Raw genomic sequence first — 10,052 nt, 5'->3', positions numbered from 1 at the left:
CAGAGTACTTCGCAAACATAAAAAGGCTATTGGGTGGACAATTGTTGACATCAAGGGAATCAGTCCATCGTTTTGCATGCATAAAATCTTTCTGGAAGATGGAAACCTCCCTAGTGTTGAGCAGCAAAGGAGATTAAATCCCATAATAAAAGAGGTTGTGAAGAAGGAAGTAATTAAGTGGCTCAATGCAGGTATCATCTTTCCTTTCTCTAACAGCAACTAGGTAAGCCCAGTGAAATGTGTGCCCAAAAGGGGGGGATGACTGTGGTAGAGAATGAGAAAAATGAGCTAATTCCTACTCGCACCGTAACGGGGTGGAGAGTTTGCATTGATTACAGAAGGCTCAACAAAGCAACCTGCAAGGACCATTTCCCACTTCCATTCATTGATCAAATGTTGGACAGATTGTGGGGCATGAATATTATTGCTTTCTTGATGGTTATTCCGGGTACAACCAGATTGTTATATGCCCAGAGAATCAGGAGAAGACCATTTTTACTTGTCCTTATGGCACTTTCGCCTTCAAGCGTATGTTTTTTGGTATTTGTAATGCACCAGCCACTTTTTAGAGATGCATGATGGCTATTTTCACCGATATGGTGGAAAAACTTGTGGAAGACTTTATGGATGATTTTTCAGTCTTTGGGTCTTCTTATGACGACTGTTTGAATAATTTGAGCAAGGAGTTAGCCCGTTGTGAAGAAACAAATCTAGTGTTGAATTGGAAAAAGTGCCATTTTATGGTGCAGGAAGGCATCATGTTGGATCACAGAGTGTCTAGAAGCGGCATTAAAGTTGATAAGGCAAAGGTGGAGGCGGTTGAAAAATTACCTCCACCCATTTCTGTGAAAGGTGTCCGGAGTTTCTTGGGACACGCGGGGTTCTATCGGCGCTTATAAAGGATTTTTCAAAAATTGCTACTCCTTTGTGCAGGTTGCTTGAAAAGGATGTAACTTTTAATTTTGATGACGCCTGCCTGAAGGCATTTGAAGAGCTAAAAATAAGTTGGTGGTTGCCCCCATTATTGCGGCACCATATTGGTCCTTACCATTTGAACTTATGTGTGATGCAAGTGACCATGTTATTGGGGCAGTGCTAGGCCAGAGGAAAGACAAGGTGTTTTATTCCATCTACTATGTGAGTAAGACTCCTGATGATGCACAGCTGAATTACACCACCACTGAAAATGAGTTGTTAGCCGTTGTGTGGGCCTTTGAAAAATATTGGGCATACTTAGTGGGAACAAAAATCATAGTCCATACCGATCATGCAGCAATCAAGTATCTATTTAGAAAAAAGGAATCTAATGCTAGATTGATGCGCTGGGTTTTATTGTTGCAAGAATTTGATGTAGAAATACGAGATCGAAAGGGCATAGAGAACCAAGTAGCTGACCATCTATCAAGGCTGGAAAATCATAACCACGTAGAGGAGGGTGGAGAAATTAAAGAGGCATTTCCTGATGAGCAACTTTTTGCTATCACCCAAGACCCTTCCCCATGGTACGCGGACTATGTGAGCTATCTTGTGAGTAGGGTACTTCCTCCTGAAATTGAATCTGAAGCTAGAAAGAGGTTTTTACATGATGTGAACTTCTACTACTGGGATGAACCATATTTGTGCAAGCAGTATGCTGATCAGTTGATGAGGAGATGCATTCCAGAAAAGGAGGTGGAATTAGTGTTGTATGATTGTCATGCATCACCTTATGGGGGCCATCATGGAGGCGATAGAACAGCTGCAAAGGTATTACAATCCGGTTTCTTTTGGACAACATTATTCAAGGATGCCCATGCATTTGTAAAGAAGTGTGACCAGTGTCAAAGAACAGGAACAATCACAAAGAGGCATGAGATGCCTTTGAATAACATCCTGGAGGTCGAGATTTTTGATGTGTGGGGGATAGATTTTATGGGACCATTCCCATTGTCCAGAGGAAACAAATACCCACTTGCTAGCAGTTGACTACGTGTCAAAATGGCTAGAGGCGATCGCATTGCCAACAAATGATGCCATGGTGATAGTTGCGTTTGTGAAAAAGAACATATTCTCGAGGTTAGGGACTCCACGTGCCTTGATTAGTGATGAAGGGACACATTTTTACAATCGGTTGTTGAATAACCTTCTAGCTAAATATAGAGTCCACCATAGAGTTGCTATGGCATATCATCCGCAAACAAGTGGACAAGCTGAGGTGTCTAACAGAGAAATAAAGCAAATCTTAGAGAAGCTGGTGAGTGTGAATAGAAAGGATTGGGCTGCAAAGTTAGATGATGCCTTATGGGTGTATAGAACTGCATACAAAATGCCAATTGGGGCATCGCCGTATAAGCTCGTTTATGGGAAGGCATGTTACTTGCCTGTTGAACTTGAATACAAAGCGAACTGGGCCATTAAAAAGTTGAATATGGACCTTGAAGTCACGGGTGTGAAGAGACTGTTGCAGTTGAATGAGTTAGATGAGTTCAGGGTGCACTCTTATGAAAATGCTAAGCTTTACAAAGAGAAAACGAAAAGATGGCATGAGAAGCGTATCAAGCCACGTCACTTCGAGCCAGGCCAACAGGTATTATTGTTCAATTCTAGGCTCAAGTTGTTTCCTGGGAAGTTAAAATCGAGATGGTCAGGCCCGTTTGAGGTGGTGAGAGTCACTCCCTATGGTGCAATTGAGTGGCGTGCTTTAAATGGTGAAAGAATATTTTTAGTGAATGGACAAAGAGTCAAGCACTATTGTGGAGGAATAATTGATCGTGAGAAGACCAATGTTGTGCTCGTTGATGTGTAAGCGAGGCCCTGCATCGTGCCACGACGTTAAATCAGGCGCTTGTTGGGAGGTAACCCAACTTTACTGCTTTTTTTTTGTTTTTATTTTTTATTATATTATTTTTGTAGCGGTTGTTTTGATGTTGTAGGATTATAAGCATAGGAAGCAAAGCCATTGGAAGGGTGCAAAAACAAAAAGCGAGCTAGATGGTGAGAATTAAGTGTGGGGTGCCCACACAAAGGACCATACCTGGGGGAAGTCTGAGTACCCGTGAACTACTAATTTTTCAGCCTTTGGCCTACCAGGGAGTCTCTTTTACACTCTTGTTATTTATAGTGTGCATTGAGGATATTGCACAATTTTAAGTGTGGGGTGAGGAGATTGTCTGGGTGATTTTCTATGCTATCCTAGCTTAATTATAGTATTCCTTCTTAATGTAGTGATGCAAAACAAAAACGAAAATTGAGAAACAAAAGAAAATCAGAAAATTTTGACTTTTCCCGATGATGGATTTTGTGGACAGCTTTCTTGAGGGATTAAAGTCCAATAAAAAAATTGTAGGTAGTGTAATAATTCCCCCTTGGTTTTTCTTTGTTCCGCGGTTCTTTTCCAAGAGTTTTGTTTGAATCGGGTGTAGTTAGTTGTATTTTTTTTAGGAGTAGGAGCCAGTGTGCTGTGATTGGAATTGAAGCAATATCTCTTGACTTTGTTATGCCTTGAGAATAGTGAGTACTTTGGTTGTGACGCTTAAGCTCAGTTTTTGACTCTTGTATAAGTTCCTTAAATTGTATGATCTTAACTTTGCTTAACTGCTTTGACTAGAATGTCTTGATGAGTCCAATCCTGAGTGGGTTATGTGCCATGTGTGTGTGAGGTTTGTGTGTTATTCTATGCATTGCATTTGATGTCTAGAACTTGCCCTGTGTGTTTGCAAAATGAATAAGTAGTTTCGGTCAGTCCAGGAAGTGATATAGGCATTTCTTTGTTGAGCCAGTTATATGCTTTTACCCACCTAATTGTTATGTATCATAATTAACCCCTTTGAGCCTGTAATCTTATTTCTTTGGCAACCACATTATAAGCCTTACCCATTTGTTTGAATTAACCATCTATTTGAACCTTTTCACCTCTCATGAGCACTTGGAATTGTTATGAACTTTGTAAAAGTTAAAGTGTGTGGTGGTTGGTTTGGCTTTTGAGTGGAACTAATGAAATAAGGAGACAGGTGCATTGTTTTGAAAAAGTAAGAGCCACTTGAATTGAAAAAGAAAAGAAAGAAAAATAGTTGTATTGTTGTGAAAAATATTCCTTGAAAGTGGTAACTCTTGATGTAATTATGCTTGTAGAAGTAGGGAGTTGATGTATATTGATGTGAAGGTGGAGTTATTGTTTGACATAAGTGTGGGGTTTTAAATGTTAAAGTGTATGTATTAAAGTGCTTAGGGAGATGTAGTCACTCTTATATCTAAATGTAACCTACCCGTCCCGCAGCCTACATTACAACCAATTAAAGTCCTACTTGATCTTAGACTGAATGAGCTCGATTAGTAGAGCAGTACACTACGGGCAAGCCTATGGTGCATCTTTTGTGGCATATGAATTTTGTTTATGAGAGTGAGACAATTCTTTCTATCTTGAGTTCCTAATTGTTCTTAAATTTTATTGAGTGTGGAACTACTCTCTTTTGTTGTGTGAGGGCACTTGATTCATAAAGGAAAGATAATGCTTGACCTCTACGTTAGAGTAAGTGAGCGGGTTGTGAAAAATATGTGGTGCTTGTGAGTCAAATCTTGAGGTGATGATGTTACACTATTGTGATTAGTCTATTTTAAATATTCTTGGTGTAATGAGTTAGGAGGATTGTTTAAAAAGGTTGTGTCTATATAAAGTGTAGTTTGATTGCTCGAGGATGAGCAATGGTTTAAGTGTGGGGTGTTGATGGTAGGCTATAATTGCGTATTTTAGTCGCTTATCGCACTCTAATTTACTGCACTTTTATTGTGTTTGAGCTTTAATCGCTAGTGTTTTGCACTTATTGTGTGTTTTATGCCTGGTAGGAGCGATTCTGAGTTATGTAGATGTTGTGAAACTAATTTGAGCTATGTGGAGCCTTGAAGTCTGAGTAAAATCCAAGGGATTAAGTCGGGATCGTGTTCGGGGGTCTAGGATCAATTCTGGACGTCAAAATTCAAGGAAGAAACAACTGCTGAAGAAATGCACTAGCGCGGGGCACTGTGCGACGCATTAGTGCAAATTTTTGTCAGAAATTTCCAAACTTCAGAGACTGGTTTTTTTTTGTCTGACGAGAAAAGGCATTAGTGCGACGCACTGGGCGACGCACTAGGCGACGCATGGAAAGCATTAAGTTTGCAAGTTTTCCTATTTTGGCTAGGTAAGGGAGATTTTGTCTAGGTCCGACCCTACTGGGTATAAATATATGGAAAAAACATTATTTTATGGACTTTAGACCTAGAGACACACGAGGAACATTCCGGAGCAAGGATATCTCAGATTTCTTCATCTTTTTTTAGTATTTTCAATTATCCAACACTTATGAATTTGTTTGATACTTTCATGAGTAGCTAAAGCCCATATTTCTGGGGTTGTGATTTAGCCATGAATATTGTTGTTTAACATTGACTTAACCTTGATTACAACTCACCAATATATGGTTGTTTCTTCAATTTTGTGATTAATTACTTAATTGTCTGTCCATCAGTTAGATTCTATTAACTATCTATGCTATACTTGGGAAAGCCATGTGTAACACCCCGGAAAATTTTGAAGTACTTAAGTGCTATTAAGAAAGTTGATGTGCGCTAATTATATTATTTTGTGTGCACACAAGGACTATTATATTATTGATATCAATTGATCATGATAATATATGTATGAGATGCATGAATAATGGTTTATGGTCTAAGAAGAGCCCCAAGGCTAAGTCAAGTTAAAATATTTATGATGGGATAAAGTTTCAACTGAATTCGCACAAGACCTAACTTCAAACGAGCATAACTCTCTTGATATGAAGATTTATATGATAATAATAAAAAGAAATTTCTATGTGTCTAGTTTCTAACGCTTCAAACCGTTCGTCATTTGGACATTCCTACAAGAAGTTATGACCAAATTACCAAAGGCTGGCAGAATGCGATTCTGCGACCATTATGTGTCACGCCCCAAAACCGAGGAGCGCGACCGGCGCTCAACCGAGTGAACCCGACTGAGCAAGCCTGTTATATTTTATTCTATCCAGATTCATTTGTGAATAAAGAGGAGATGTACTCCGTTAATCAAATACTGAAGAGATTTCATTAACCGCTTCCATTTCATTCCCATTAACAACATCATTCAATATTTCCAAAATAGTACGAGTTTATAGATTTAATGAAAAACATGTTGCCAAACACTAATAATTCTAATCCAATTCCCAACATCAAATACCACCCACAATCTGTCTACGGAGCCTCTAAGTACAACTGAAGAGAAATATGGGAATGCTGGCAACAAGGCCCTGGCTATACCTCAACCACAAAGTACATGAGAAACAAAAGATACATGACCCCAAAATAAAGTGGGGCTCACCAAATCGGCTGAAAGGAGTGTACTGCTATCACTGATCAATGCCACCTGCTATAGAACCACCTGCATCCATTAAAGATGTAGCGCCATCAACAAAAGGGACGTTAGTACTGTCGAATAGCACTAGTATGTATAGCTAGAAATCCTCTTTCAAAATAGAATGCCCATATGATCTATATGTGGAACACATAATATAATGTAATTGAAACAACCTGTACAAACAAGGACAACAAAAGGGGCACCTATTGTCTGCATTAATAATGTGTCTCATTAGACCGTCCTTAGTGTTCACATATCATATTATACACTTATGCATTTCATATACCGTCCATAGTGTTTATTCATACCGTACGCCCATACTTCTTATACACAATGCACCAATGTGTTTCATAGACCGTCCACAAGATTTCATAACAAAATATACCTATGCGTTTTATAGACCGTCCATAGGATTTCAGATCACAATATACCTATGCGTTTCATAGAACGTCCACAGGATTTCATAATACAATGTACCTATGCGTTCATAGACCGTCCACATGATTTCATAGCACAATGTGCTTATGCGTTCATAGACCGTCCACAGGATTTCATAACACAATGTACCTATGCGTTTCATAGACCGTCCATAGGGTTTCATAACACAATATACATATGCGTTTCATAGACCGTCCATAGGGTTTCATAACACAATATACATATGCGTTTCGTAGACCATCCATAGGGTTTCATAACACAATATACATATGTGTTTCAAAGACCGTCCATAGGGTTTCATAACACATTGGAAAAAAAAGTACAAATACGTACATCTTATAACCTTTCACATCACATATCACCTAATCCGTACTTTCAATCACTTACAACATTATTATTTCATTAGCTCTCTTGGCCATACATATGATTCTTTATTCATGGCGCAATAGCCGTATTTTATATTCTACACTTTTATTTCTTCCCTTTCATAGATCATCATCATAATTATCAACAAGTAGTATATTCTGTAAATCACAACTTTAAATTCATTTGTAATGAAGGCTTTAAACACAATCGATTTCTTTCCAATAAATGGAGTAAAATGATTGGCAATCGAAGTACAAGTTGAAATCATACACATTGAAAATTACTTACAAAGCATAGCATTAGCTAAAACAACCACATATGGTCATCACTTGAGTTCATAAACATTTAGCCGATTATATTGTCGAAGTCAATTTTGTAATAGTTGAGTCAAAGCTCATTTCATAATCTTCCTCACATTGTTTCATTGGCACCATTAGTCATAAGTATAACTTTTGCTATTGGCACGTCGGCCACACTTTATATTCCCAATTTACTGATTTCACTTCCAACAATCTTTATAGGTTATCAACAACAAGACATTCCCAATCAAGACTTTAGGTACACATATGAGCAATTAAGAGTCTTAAGAATATTGAGATTTTCTCTGGCATACTAGCTTTCTTTTGAAATACGATTCAAGCCACAATATTTTAATACGCAACTCATACTTTGAAACTCACAGAAACATTATGGAATTCAATTCCAAGAGAGAAAGTTTAGCCAACATACCTCAATTGAGCTTTCCTTAAATTACTACAATGTTTCGAAAATTCTAGCAATCCCAATCTATTTGAGACATAACAAAATTGAACCATAATTAGAAAGATATTCATGGTCTTAGCTCAATTGAGCATTTTATCAAACACTAAGTGTAGATTAAGGTTCAAGGTCCTTTTATGGAGGATTCCATCATCCCACAACCCAATCTTTACCATTTTTAGCTCAACAATCTTTCTACACCCTTTGATAACATATGCATGTAAAATAAACAACCCTCTTGCCCAGAAATTATCTTGCTTATTACCCATTTCTAGACAAAATTCGAAATTAGGGTTTAGGGTGTAGAATCTTACCTCTAGGATGAAGACCTAGTGAGCTTGCCTTCTTAAACTTCCAAAACTTGAGCAAGAATTGAAGAACAATATTGGAGCACACCTTCTCACTCTATGGCACCCTCTCTCACTCTAAAATGTCAGATAATAGCTCAAAAATGACCCAAAGAGTGTATTTAACGAAATAGAGTCGGGTTTTAAAAAACTCAAAAATGAAGCTCCGGAACATGTTCTGCGGTTACATATGCGACTGCATAATGGTTATGCGGACCGCATATCGGTCGCATAATTGGTGTCCAAAATGACTAAAAATCTGCCTGAGTTTGCGTTCACTATGCGGTCTGCATAACAGTTATACGGTCGCATAGTACACCGCATAATAGTTATGCGGTCGCATAGTCGACCGCATAATTGCTTCCAACTGACCCAATTAACTGCCTCACTCTGCGGCCATTATGCGGTCCGTAGAGTGATTCTGCGGTCGCATAATGGACCGCAGAAATGTACTTTTCCGCCAAAAATTTTTCTTTACTTTTCCGTGCATTGTTCAACCCAAAAGGTCCGAGCCGCGTCGAGCAAGCTCGCCGCGAAGAATTTCTATAATCCTCAAACACGTAAGCCTAGTCCGGCACCATAAAATATTATTTTCTTTGCAAATTTTATCGGGCTTTACACTTAAGTTCTTCAAAAATTTTCGGGGTGTTACAATCTCCCCCGCTTAGGATCATTCGTCCTCGAATGAGGGTCAAAACCTGTTATTAACATCTTATGCAACTCAGTTTGTTTCATACCACGTTCGAGCAGCCCCAAATTTAACTAACTCGCAAAATTTCCAAAACTTTTGCTAGAGTTTCCCTTGTAACTAGGCCTATCTAACTGTCAGAGAGCCCAGAAACAAACCCTAACAACATATACGTAAACCAACGACGTAACATAATACAAAACAACACCAACTGTGGCCTCACAAGCAATTATATTACCAGAACGGAACAACCTTAACATAAAATACACAAATCATACATAATTAATAGAAAGCAACTCTTAGAATACATAGCTATTCAAACAAGTAAGGATACCTTTCTTTATTTCTTCCTTAGTTTCCCAAGTAGCCTCTTCAACCTGTTGGTTTCGTCATAGCACTTGACGGAGGCAATCTTAACTTCCGGACTTATCTAACAAGGATAACAAATAGTCGCTCCTCATAATCCAATTATTCATTAACTCCACCTTCTTACACATAGATACATGAAACACCGGGTAAACGGAGGTCAATAATAGGGAAACATCATTCTCATAGTTTGGCCTATTTTCTTCAAGACTTCATAAGGCCTAGTGTGACTACACATACTTTACCTCTATTAACAATTCACATAGCATCCTCATGGAGGACATATTGAGAATAACCCGTTCACTTTCTTCAAATCTAAATTTCCATTCCAAACACCCAAACTAAACCTTTGGCAACCTCCAACAATTACTTTAAGATGTGCTAGCTTGAATATTACCATAAAACTTCCTATCCAATATATTTGATCACGAGATAATGCTTCTTCTTTGACATGTTTGAGCCTTCAACCCCCACTGGTTTTTGGGATTCTCTGAGAGGTGGATAGACCCAATTACAGGGGAAACTCGGTTAAAATTTTTAAGAATTTGTAAAGATAGCCAAATCTTAAGGTCCATAAGTAAGTTGAAATTTTGGAAAGGATGTATAAGACCAATGTAGTCATAAGTGCCTATGTATAATGGTTGGAGGTAAAATGATGGTAACTCTATTCTTAGAAGGGACTTGTAAAACATTCGAGGATGAA

This window comes from Nicotiana tabacum, chromosome 19 (genome assembly GCF_000715075.1).
Source record: "Nicotiana tabacum cultivar K326 chromosome 19, ASM71507v2, whole genome shotgun sequence".
Classification (NCBI taxonomy): Eukaryota; Viridiplantae; Streptophyta; class Magnoliopsida; order Solanales; family Solanaceae; genus Nicotiana; species Nicotiana tabacum.
Note: the sequence above shows the minus strand (reverse complement) of the source record.